The 12,711-nt window shown below is 46.4% G+C and overlaps 1 protein-coding gene across 2 annotated transcripts in view; it reads right to left on the bottom strand.

Moving 5' to 3' along the window:
- CLDN10 (claudin 10) overlaps positions 1-12,711 on the bottom strand; it is a 145,195-nt gene that overhangs the window by 100,099 nt on the left and 32,385 nt on the right. The gene's annotated exons all lie outside the window — the stretch shown is intronic.

The following is a 12,711-nucleotide window of genomic DNA, read 5'->3' as shown; positions in this document are numbered from 1 at the left end:
TTCCTTAAACCTCACGCACAGGAAGCCACTTAGGCTGCAGTTGCAGCCCTGTGCCAGGGCAGTGCTTGGCCAGTGACCTATAACTCCCTGAGGCTCCTTGTGAGGGAGCAACTCCTGAAGTCACATGGCGAAGATGCTCACAGGACATGATTCTTAGGATGATCCCACCTGTCGAGACCACAGGCTGTAACTCACTGTCACAAGTTAGTGATGAACGCGGAACCTTAATGAAACCGCCAGCGACAGCTGTGCCATACTGCAAGTCACCACTAGGGGGAAGCAGACTACAAGCATCCGGGTAAGAACCAACGAAGCGCTGAGGAACGTGGCCCAGGAAGCCAAATGGGGATGGGAGGGGAGAAGGATCCTAGGCGCACCCTCCCTGTTCACCCCACCCACCGGGCAGACCTGCACACTCCTGGTCTTGCTCTCAAACCATCTGATTCCTCTGTTTCTCTGTTCTCTGGTCCTGGTACAGCACATTATATCTTCCGTATGGCAAAGGCCAGTGGTTCTCTAACTTGGCTGCATGTTTAAATCACCTGGGGAGTTCTGTAAACGCTCTACATCCTGGCCTTGTCTCAATTAAATCTGAATCTCCAGTGTTTGGAAGCAGGGATCAGTGCTTTTTATATTTATTTATTTACTTGCTTATTTATTTTTGAGACAGAGTCTCACTCTGTTGTCCAGGCTGGAGTGCAGTGGTGCGATCTTGGCTCACTGCAACCTCAGCTCCCTGGGCTCAAGCGATTCTCATGCCTCAGCCTCCCAAGTAGCTGGGACTACAGGCATGCACCACCATGTCCAGCTTTTTTTTTTTCTATTTTAGTTGATATGGTGTTTTGCCATGTTGGCCAGGCTGGTCTTGAATTTCTGACTCAGGTGATCTGCCAGCCTCAGCCTCCCAAAGTGCTGGAATTATAGGCATGAGCCACTGTGCCTGGCCTCCAGAGCTTTTTAAAACACAACAGGTGATTCCAATTTGCAGCCAATTTTGAGAACCACTGTTTTAGGCAAAAGATCTCATTTCTTTTCACATGGAAGCTGGCTTTCACTGTTAGAGGACTCCTCCAAGAAGCCTCCCTAACGAACCACACGTTTTCCTCCTCCTCCTCCATCTGTCCACGGGCCTGTCTGCAGCTGATGCCAGTACTTATCATGGCTTAAGATACATATGGGTTACCTGAGGGTGTTGCAGATTCAGATTCGTTCGGTCTGGGGTGAGGGGTTGAGACGCTGCCTCTCTAAGTCCCAGGTGCTGCTGGTCCACAGACATCCACAGCAGGGTTGTCAGGACATCAACCTGTGTTTCCGCATGTGCACCTTTGCAGTTGTTCTCTAGCTGTTTTGCATTCCTTTTCTGCTTCTGTATTAACCACGTTTCTCCTTTCTGTAAACTTGATGCTTTAACATCTGCCCCGCGTGCATCTGCGGGACACACCTTGCTCTGTGCAACCCAATAATATGTCTCCCTCACTGTCCCCCTCCCCCTGGAAGGAGTCCTCCGGGGGATGTGCTTTTCAAATGAAAACCAACCCAGAGCTCGCATCCCAACCAATTCCCTTATCTGGCTCTCACACTCCAGGCCACTATCCCCCTGCCCTAATCACCCAGGACCAGGTATCTGACAAATAGGAACAGCCTGTATGCCCCAGAGCCTGCTGAAATGATTTAAACTAGCCAGTCTTGAGCTAGCTAACCCTGCCTTGCCCACTCCTTCCTGTGGAAACCATAATAAGGGCTCTGGCCACGTTCTCTTCTCCCTCTGCCTCTTGACCAGCCCTCGTGCTGCCCCGGGTGTCCCTGCATGGCGTGGCGTGCCCACTTCTCTTAGATCTGAGAGTAAGAAACTCTCTCTTCAGTGAGAGTCATCATCTGATCTATTGGCCTCACCAAAGCTGAATAAAATTAAAACCTATTAGAGCAGCTCCCCTGCTAGGAGGAGAGGCGTGGCTTATTCCCAGCTTGTCTGCATCCCGCCTCTCTTCCCAGTCTTGCTTGGGTCCCTGCTATGCTGCTCACGGTATAAACACAAGACCCTGCACACACACAGAAAAGAGCTCAATCAGTGACTGTTGAATGAATAAGTGAACAAATGTAGGGAGAAAAATTCTGAACTTGTTGGAGACCTGGCTCTGCCACTAACAGCTGTGAGAGATTGTGAAGGTGCCCCCGAGACTCAGTGACTTTATCTGTCCTGTTATTTCATAGTGAGGCCACCTGAGCAATATGTGTTAAAGCCCCTCTTCATCCACATGGTAGCATCCTCCTTTCTCTCTCCATCTCCTACTTGTCACTGGTGTTCAGGGTTCCAGCCTTGCCCTTCACACACTGCCTGGGAGGTCCCATCTGTTCCCGAGTCTTTGAATCTTTACCCACAGCTGCTATGGTCTGAATATCTGTGTCCCTCCCAAATTCACACGTTGAAATCCAAATGCCCAAGGTGATGGCATTGGGAGGTGGGGCCTTCGGGAGGTGATTAGATCTTGAGGGTGGAGCCCCCATTAATGGGATTAGTGCCCTTATACAGAAGGCTCCGGAGAGCTGCCTCACTTCTGCCACCACGTGAGGACACAGAGAGAAGACTCACCTGTGAATCAGAAAGCAGCCCTCACCGGACACCAAATCCATCAGCACCTTGACCTTGGACTTACTTCCCACCCTCCAGAACTGTGGGAAATACATTTCTGTTGTCTATGAGTTACCCGATCTAAGGCAATTTGTTATAGCAGCCTGAACAGACTAAGACACCAGCTCAGGCTCCCCTCTTGAGCTCCACACACGTCTAACCAAATGCCGACAATCCATCTCTATCCTGTCAACCTGCCTATAAGTCATATTTGACACATTCAAAATCGAGTTTATCATGCCTTTGCGCCTCCCAAACCAGCTCCTCCCCTCATATGTCCTATCACCACAAGTGCCCAGAAGGGGAGTGGCACACGGAAGGAAGCAATCTGGGCGATGGGGGTGGAATTAGATGGCAGAGATTTGTGACAAGCATAGAAGACCACCCAGCATGCTCAGGGGCAGCATCAATCATAAGTCACATCACAGCAGAGCCATGGTGCTCATCACAGCAGAGCCATGGTGCTCGAGTCCCGACAGGCAGAGGGAGAGAGGGTGAGGGAGAGAGAGAGAGAGAGAGAGGGAAAGGGGAGAGAGAGGGACAGAGAGAGAGAGAGAGAGAGAGAGATGCAGGGACCCTCGACCCATGCAGGTGGGCTTGGGATCATGAGAGCACATGAGGATAGACCCCAGGCTGGCTTCACTGAGACGCCACCCAGAGAAAGGCAGCTGGAGGATGAGGTGGGAATGGAGCCCTTGCCACCTTCCTGGAGCTCCAAGCCAGTCACCCTCACCAGGGGCCCAGAGGCCATTGGGGCAAACAGCACTGAAACTCTTTCAAACCCTGCTGGCCACTTCCCTCCCTTGGGGAGCAGCAGAGAAGCCCACAGGTGGCCAGTGCTCAGTCAGCACAGCTGAGGTGGGCTGGCAAAACTCCTGGCTCTCTCTGTCTCCGAGAATTGGCTGGGGCATCTGATGGTGGTTGCAGAGCCTCATCTCCCCTCTCTTGAACTTAGCGGAGATCAGGCTCAGCAGATCTGCCCGGGTCCCCAGGAGGCCGGGCTGGTTACAGTCGCTGGGGACCAGGTGCTCCCCTTTTGAACCAAGGTTATTTCTCCCAACCAGGGAGCTTCCATAATCGCAGGGATGTCCCCTGACCCCATCCCTACAAATATGTAGAGTGCAAGGGAGCAGGGAGCAGGGGGCAGGGGTGGGCTCTTAATCCCTGGCAGGGAGCTGCTGCCGTCTGATCCGAGTTGTGGGACAGCACTGGGTGTGTGCTCCTACTTCCTGGCTTATAGGTTTCCTCCTCTGTGTGGCACCAGCATGTGTGTCCTTGACCCCTTAGCAGAGAGGAGCCGATTCACTCTGTCTGTGAAGCCAAAACACAAGAGACCTGCAAGTTTTGAACCCTCCTCTCCACCAAGATGTGAGACGTATACTGGCAGATCCCTGAGATCCCATTAGGCTCAGGCCCTCCACCCACCGCCTCTTCTGGGCTCAAGCCTCCCTCTGGCACCTGCAGCACAGAACAGCCTCCTCCAGCCTGGCTCCACGCCTGCCCCGCCCCCATCTTCCTCCACCCTACTCCCTGGAATGAGCTTCCCAAAAGGCAGATCTTACCAGGTCTCTCTCCTCCTTGGAGCACTTATCAGTCTCTACTTGGCTTTTCCATTCTCTTCTCCCCATCCGTTTCTACATATGGGTTTCCTCCCCAGTTTCACTGAGACAGGGCCATTGCCCTTGCAGGCCTCCCTGCTGTTTCTGAATACACAGCTTCTTCTTGGATTTGTTCTCTTACTCTCTTCCCTGCTAGAAGCCGTGGCTAACCTGTTCTTATCTTCCCTGACTGAGGTGGGCCTATTTCTCCGCTCTGTGCTCATAGCAGCCTCCTCTAACCTCCATTTGAGACTTTGTTTTATTGCAGGGGTCCCCAACCCCTGGGCCATGGGCTGGTACCAGTCTGTGGCCTGTTAGGAACTAGGCCGCACAGCAGGAGGTGAGTGGCAGGCAGGTGAGTGAAGCTTCATCTGTATCTGCAGCTGCTCCCCATGGCTCACATCACCACCTGAGCTCCGCCTCCTGTCAGATCAGCTGGGCATTAGATTCTCACAGGAGCACAAACCCTATTGCAAACTGCACATACGAAGGATCTGGGTTCCCTGCTCCTTATCAGAATCTAATGCCTGATGATCTGTCACTCTTGATGATCTGTCACTGTCTCCCATCACCCCCAGATGGGACCGTCTAGTTTCAGTAAAACAAGCTCAGGGCTCCCACTGATTCTACGTTATGGTGAGTTGTATAATTATTTCATTATATATTGCAATGTAATCGTAATACAAATAACCTGCACAATAAATATAATGCATTTGAATCATCCTGAAACTACCCTGCAACCCCCGTCCGTGGAAAAACTGTCTTCCACGAAACCGGTCCTTGGTGCCAAAAAGGTTGGGGACTGCTGTTCTATTGCATTACATTCTAATACTTTATTTTTTATTTCTATTTCCTTCACTGTGGGCGAGCCCCTTCAGGGCAGGGGTTTGTTCCCTCCGAAGCTTAACAGCCTGGTGGCAGAGCTGGCCTTTGAAGGTTTTCTGTGAAATGAGTTCACCGGTGATTCTCCAGATGTGGTCCCTGAACCAGCAGCATAGCAGGGCCCAGGAACCTGTGAGAAATGCAATTCTCAGTCCCGCCCTGACCTGCCGAGTCAGAGCTCTGGGGACGGCACCCGGTCCTCGGCCCTCGGTTCCCGTAGCCCTTCTGGGTGATTCTCATGCATGCTCTCATTAGAGGTCAGCTGAATAAGGCACGTGAGAGCCTAATGAAATATGATGTGAATGGGATTTGCTATTACTACTCAGCCTAGACTGAAGGATCCTGGGGTGGTGAGCGGCCAAGGGCGGAGCTGTTCCCTGGCCCCCCATCCTCATCACTTGGCATGCAGGCTGCCTGAGGCACCCGAGGCCCATCTCTTCCTCAGCCCTTGTTAGACCATGTTATTTCTTTTTTAATTTTAATTTTTAGTTCTGGGGTACATGTGCAGGATGTGTAGGTTTGTTACACAGGTAAATGTGAGCCATGGTGGTTTGTTGCATCTATTAACCCATCACCTAGGTCTTAAGCTCAGCATGCATTAGCTATTTTTCCTAGTGCTCTCAATTGTGTTGTTAGTAATACACACGGAAGTTCTAGGGAGGAACCCAATGCCCAGAGAGAGACCCTTGATTCTCTCTCTCTCCTTTTTTTTTTTTTTTTTGAGATAGGTTTTCACTCTGTCACCCAGCTTGAAGTGCTGTGGTACGATCATAGCTCACTGCAGCCTCAAACTCCTGGGCTTAAACAATCCTTCTACCTCAGCCTGTTGAGTAGCTGGGACCACAGAGGTGCATGCCACCACACCCAACTAATTTTTAAATTATTTGTACTGACAGGTCTCCCTGTGTTGCCCAGGCTGCTCTTGACCTCCTGGGCTCAAACAATCATCCTGCCTCAGCCTCCCAAAGTGCGGGAATTACAGGTGTGAGCCACTGCACCAGGACAGAGAGCACCTGATTCTAGGAGCCATGGTTGGGACATCCAAGTGGAACTCTGTGATCATAGAACCGGGTTTCTCATCCCACACTCTCAAATTAAAAACATTTTGCTACGGGAATCAGCTCCCTTTTGCCTTAGAGTTTCTGTTTTACCTGTAGTGACAAGTATCCCACTCTATTTTTTTTTTTTTTTTTTTGAGACAGAGTCTCGCTCTGTTGCCCAGGCTGGAGTGCAGTGGTGTGATCTTGGCTCACTGCAACCTCTGCCTCCTGGGTTCAAGCAATTCTCCTGCCTTAGCTTCCCAAGTACCTGGGATTACAGGCACACACTACCACACCCGGCTAATTTTGTATTTTAAGTAGAGCCATGTTGGACACGCTGGTCTCGAACTCCTGACCTCAAGTGATCTACCCACCTCGGCCTCCCAAAGTGCTGGAATTACAGATGTGAGCCACTGTGTCTGGCCTATCTCACTATATTTTAAAATTTGGTCTAAAGGAGTTGATGATGAGTTTCTTTCAGCCTTTTATTTTTTGTCTGTTGGTTTTTGAATGTATTTGTTATCAGTATCTGGAGTTTGAAAAAGAGAGAACCTCATTTTATGAGCTCTGTAGTGGGAGGGCTGCTTGCTATCACTGGATTTTCTCCCATGGCCTAGTACTACCATATCTGCTTCTAGAGTGTGCTCAGCAAATAGTGGTTTTTGATTACTCAAAGCAAAACTGAGAAGCTATTTAACAGGCTGGGAAATAATTTCTTCAGCACTGAAGAATATATCCATAGGCTGGGCACAGTGGCTGACACCTGTAGTCCCAACACTTTGAGAGGCTGAGGCTGGAGGATCGCTTGACTGCAGGAGTTCGAGACCAGCCTGGGCAATAAAGCAGACTCTATCTCTACAAAAAAAAAAAAAAAAAAAAAAATAGCTGAGTGTGGTGGCATGCACCTTGTAGTCCCAGCTACTTGGGAGGCTGAGGCGGGAGGACTGAGGCTGCAGTGAGCCATGATGATTGAGCCCCAGAGGCTGAGGCTGCAGTGAGCTGTGATGGCGCCACTGCACTCCAGCCTGGTGACAAGAGTGAGACTCTGTCTCTGTTTAAAAGAAAAAAAAAAGGTTAGGTGCAGTGGCTCATGCCTGTAATCCCAACACTTTGGGAGGCCAATGAGGGTGGATCACCTGATGTCAGGAGTTCCAGGCCAGCCTGGCCAACATGGTGAAACCCTGTCTTTACTAAAAATACAAAATTAGCCAGGTGTGGTGGTGGCTGACTGTAATACCAGCTACTTAGGAGGCTGAGGCAGGAGAATCACTTGAACCCTGGAGGTGGAGGTTGCAGTGAGCCAAGATCACGCCACTGCCCTCCAGCCTGGGTGACAGAGCAAGACTCCATCTCAAAAAATATATATATGTGTGTGTGTGTGTGTGTGTATGTATATACGTGTGTGTGTATGTTATATATATATACACACACACACATATATATCCATAAGTCAGAGCTGAAGTTCTGGTGAGCACTTCTTGGAGTTCTGTGACAAGCCCCTCCACTGGTGGTCTAACTCCTGCCTTCCTCGCTTGAGTCATCTCGAGACAGTCGCTCCAACATGCCTTACTCTTTCAGTTCCTCGAATTCCCTGAACTCCCGTTGTTCTGGACCTTTGGATCTGTCTTTCCCCTGCCTGGAAATTCTCCTCCCCTTTTCCTTCAGGTCACAGTGAAATCATTTGGCTCAGAGTGGCTTCTAATCCTCTGTGAGGCTAGGACTTTACCCTTTTCCGTGCTCATGCTCTCGGGCTTTCCTGTAACCTCTCCTTTCTCGTCTCCTTTCCCCCTCTAGCCTGGAAGAGCAGGAACTGTGTCTCCTTCACTTTCCCCAGCACCTATCTCAGAGCCGGGCCCGCAGTAGGGGCTCATGCATTTGTTGGCTGGCGTTAACGTGAACCAGCACGTCGGCTGTGGATGAATAACTTTCCAGGTCCCAAAATTGACCACTTGCTTCTCTTTCACCGTTGGGCTGAGAACGTAGCTACTAATAAACCCGGAGTGGGAGGGGGCATCAGTAACAGAGACAAGTGTGTGATTGAAATGGAAGACAGCTGGAGAGAGGAGAACAGAAATAGGCAGGACGTGCACGGCCAGCAGGAAGTTGCTGTGATTCCCGCAAAGCATGTCTTTTCATTCGTGAAGAGGGGTCCCTAAGATGAGAGTTCCATGGAGACTTTCCCTAAGGGCTCACTATGCCTTATTCTCTGATATGTTGAGCCTTCGGGGGTTGGCTGTAACTAGAGACTGAACTTTGACCTAGAAGAAAAAGGGGAGAGAAGAACATGTTGTATCTCTTTGTGTAAATGGTTACTACTCGCTCCCCAAACAAGCTACTTTAATAGGGGCATCACACAAATTGTAGAATACAGGTCTCTCATCCAGCCAGCCATGATGGTGCGCACCTATGGTTCCAGCTGCTTGGAAGGCTGAGGTGGGAGGTCCTTTGAGCCCATGAGTTCAAGGTTCAAGTCCAGCCTAGTTAACATAGCAAGACTCTCTAAAACAAAACAACAAAACAAAAACAATCTAATCTTAGGATTAGAAAGGACAAGGACACCAGATGTCATCAAGTCCCATCCTTTGACCTCTGTAGGAATTCCCTGTGCATATTTCTGGTAAGAATTCGCTAATCCACTAGTTGTCAGTTCTCCACATCACTAACTTATGGGGCAGCCTAGTTCCATATTTGCAGGGTTCTAGTTGTTGAAAAAGTCCGTGTAGCCCAGTACATTGTATGTGGTGGTGGTTTATTGAATGAGATACATGAACACAGACAACATTTATAATCAAGACTTTAGAAATTATTTTCAAGTACTGTTGTATTGTTTTAAAAATAGAATACGGTGAGAAGATTGTCTTAAATGTTTGACATAGTGTCTCCGGCTTTCAGATCATACCAGATACATATTCAATTTATCACCTGGGCAAGTAAAAAATTAAAAAGACAATAAAGCCTGTCTTGTTATATACTTAGAGCCAATTACTCAATATTTACCAAATAGCCCACCAAATGTCTCATAAGCATTTTTTGAGTGTGTTCAGTCTTGAGATTGAACTTTCAGAACGGGCCTCCCTTGCTCATCCTGGGCTCATGATGATCCGCTTCAGCATTTACACAAGGAGAGCAAGGGAACGGCACAGATCAATGGAAAGGAGACAGCAGATTATTTTCCAGTTCTATCCCTGCTACTAACTAGTGGTGAGATCTTAGGTAAGTTGCTAGACACTGCTGGATCTTAGTTTCCTCCTCTGTAGACTACGGTGATTAAACCAGGTGGCCTTCAAGGTTCAGTACCACTGTAACCCTCTGTGGCTCTAAAACTTTACATTTTCCTCCTAAAGACAAAAGCTTCATGAGTGAATTTAACTCTCATCCCATTGAATAACTGATCAGTAGCAACAATGTGCTCCTACTAAATATAGAAGGTGAAGTTAAATATGGAATATAGCTGTCCACATCCCCTGAATTCGCAGAAACTTAGGTTAATAGTTGGCTACATCACTCAGATCATAATCTCTCCATGGCACATCATTTCTGCCTTCATAGTTGGCTAAAATACCTGGATGTCAGCTGAATCTAGACTTTTTAAATGATTCTATTTTTAAACTACTGTCATGAGACCACATAATCCTAGTGGGGTAAATGCCAAAGGAGGAAAAAAAAAAAGAAACAGAAAACAAAACCAAAAAACTGTAAAGAAATCTGAAGTGGTTTTCTGTAATTCTCTTTTTAGAATAATTTTTTCTCTGATATGATATTTTCTGATAGTAAGGTATGATTATTATGAAATCATAATGTATTTAGTAGAAAAATAAATTACATAATTTCATTAGGAGCTAAGGTTTTCAGTGCAAGAAAAATATAAATATCAAATCAAAGAAGTTAAATGAAAACCTTCTATCCTAAGTTTGAATTGGAAATATTAATGAGAACACATGATGTGTTTTATGGTAAAATACACTATTCCTAGCTCTGTCTGTTGAAAAGGCCTAGATACCTTGACTAAGAGTAGCTAAGTGTGTCCTTAGCACCCAGGCCGTTTTCTTTCTTCATTTTTTTTTTTTGAGACAGGGTCTCACTCTGTCACCCAGGGTGGAGTGCAGTGGCATGATCTTGGCTCACTGAAACCTCCACCTCTGGGGTTCAAATGATCCTCCCACCTCAACCTCCCAAGTAGCTGGGATTACAAGTGTACACCACCACACCTGGCTAATTTTTGTATTTTTAGTAGAGATTGGGTTTCACCATGTTAGCCAGGCTGGCCTCAAACTCGTGACCTCAAGCAATCTGCCCATCCTTGCCTCCCAAAGTGTTGGGATTAAAGGCATGAGCCACATATCTGGCCTGGCCTCATGTACTCTAAATACCATTTCTGGCTAAAGTGAACAGGGTTCTTTGAAGAAATGGTTGATTCAACATCAGGGATAGGTTTGGAACATCTTGTCGTATCAGCCAGCAAAGAAACTATCAAAGACCATAAAAGCATGCCAAAAAGACTTAGGAACCAGAGCCTATTGGCCAGAGGTAAGACAATTACCAAAAAACAAACAAACAAAAAAAAAACAGGAAGAATCCAGAATCTAATCAGGACCTAACTACTAACTACAAACTTATAGGAAATACACTCTAGGATAGTAAATTTTGTGCGTCAACTTGACTGGGCCATGGTGTGCCCAGATATTTGGTCAGACATTATTCTGGATGTTTCTGTGAGGGTGTTTTTAGATGAGATTAATATTTAAATTGGTAGACTAAGTAAAGCAGATTCCTCCCTGTTTGGATCATTATAGACCTCATCCTACAGTTGAAGGCCTGAATAGAACAAAAAGGTTGACCCACCCTAACTAAGAGAGAATTCTTCCCATCTGACAGCCTTCCAGAGGGAGCATCAACATTTTTCCTGTCTTTGAACCAGAACTGAAACATCAGCTCTTCCTGAGTTTTGAGCCTGCTGGCCTGTGGACTGAACCACACCATCAGCTCTGCTGTTTCTCACTTTTTCAGATTACACTCTCTTGGGGCTCCAGGTGGTTGGCTGCAGATCTTGGGACCTGTTTGCCTCCATAATTATGTCACCCAATTCTTTATAATAAATCCTTCTTCTTTCTCTCTCTTTCTTCTATTGGTTCTGTTTCTCTGGAGAAACTTGGCTAAGCCACACCTCCACAGGGATAAAATCAACAAAAAGCAGAGTATAGGACATTTTATAGGCCAACAGAAAGTATTACTTATCAACAAATAAATTGCCCCCCCAAAAAAAAAACAATAGAGGGAGGGGTAACTTATAGATTAAAAGAGATTTAAAAGGCATATTCACCAAATGCAATGGAAGAGCCTTAGTTTGGATTCCTATTTGAACAAACCAAGTTTTAAAAAAAGTATGAGACTATCAGGGATATTTGGAACATTGCCTGGATACTTGATTATGTTATGGAAATATTGTTGATTTTTTTTGGATGCAATGACATTTACAGGGCTATGCTTTTAAAAGTCCTTAAATTTTAGAGATATATACTGGAATATTTATGAATAAAATAATTTCAGTATCTGGAATCTGCTTCAAAACAATTCATCAAGAGTAGGAGTATGGGTTAAAAGTAGAGGGGGTGGCTGGGCGCGGTGGCTCACACCTGTAATCCCAGCACTTTGGGAGGCTGAGGCGGGCAGATCACGAAGTCAGGAGATCAAAACCATCCTGGCTAACACGGTGAAACCCCATCTCTGCTAAAAATACAAAAAAAATCAAAAATAAAATTAGCTGGGGATGGTGGCAGGCGCCTGTAGTCCTAGCTATTCGGGAGGCTGAGGCAGGAGAATGGCATGAACCAAGGAGATGGAGCTTGCAGAGAGCCGAGATCATGCCACTGCACTCCAGCCTGGGAGACAGAGCGAGACTCTGTCTCAAAAAAAAAAAAAAAAAAAAAAAAGTAGAGGGGGTATAGAGGAAACAAAACTGGTCATGTGTTTATAATTGTTGAAGAACACAAGATCAGAATATGGGGGATTATTATACTATTTTCTCTACTTTTGTACATTATTTCTATACTAAAATTTTTACAAGTAAATGCTTTATTTTTTTTGCCTACCTTGACATTAAACTTATATTTTTAAGGCATCAATGACAAGTTATTCCTTTCTTGTCTATTACAAATATATTTCCACTTGCCTCCTAAGCTGTATGATTTTTTTTCATTTGCTTCCTAAACTATATGATTTCAGTTCTCCTTTATCTCATGAGGAGGGTTCCCATTTACTTTGTCATATATATTTACATGTAGTGATTTGTTAAATTATTATTTCAAAATTATTACTGAAATGCACGTTCTCTGGTTCAAGCTCCAATGGGTTCTCACTGCCTTGTTATAAAGCCAGGCAGCCTCACTTTAACAGTCAAAGCCTATCATCATCAAGCTCTACCCAACACATCAGACAAGCGCTTCCAAAAAATAGAAGAGAGGAAACACTTCTCAATCCATTTTATGAGACCAATATTACCCCAATACCAAAACCAGACAACAACATCAAAAAAAAGAAAGAAAAAGAAAACTACAGACTAATA

Source organism: Pan paniscus, chromosome 14 (genome assembly GCF_029289425.2).
Source record: "Pan paniscus chromosome 14, NHGRI_mPanPan1-v2.0_pri, whole genome shotgun sequence".
NCBI lineage: Eukaryota > Metazoa > Chordata > Mammalia > Primates > Hominidae > Pan > Pan paniscus.
Note: the sequence above shows the minus strand (reverse complement) of the source record. Positions and strands in the feature narration are given on the sequence as shown.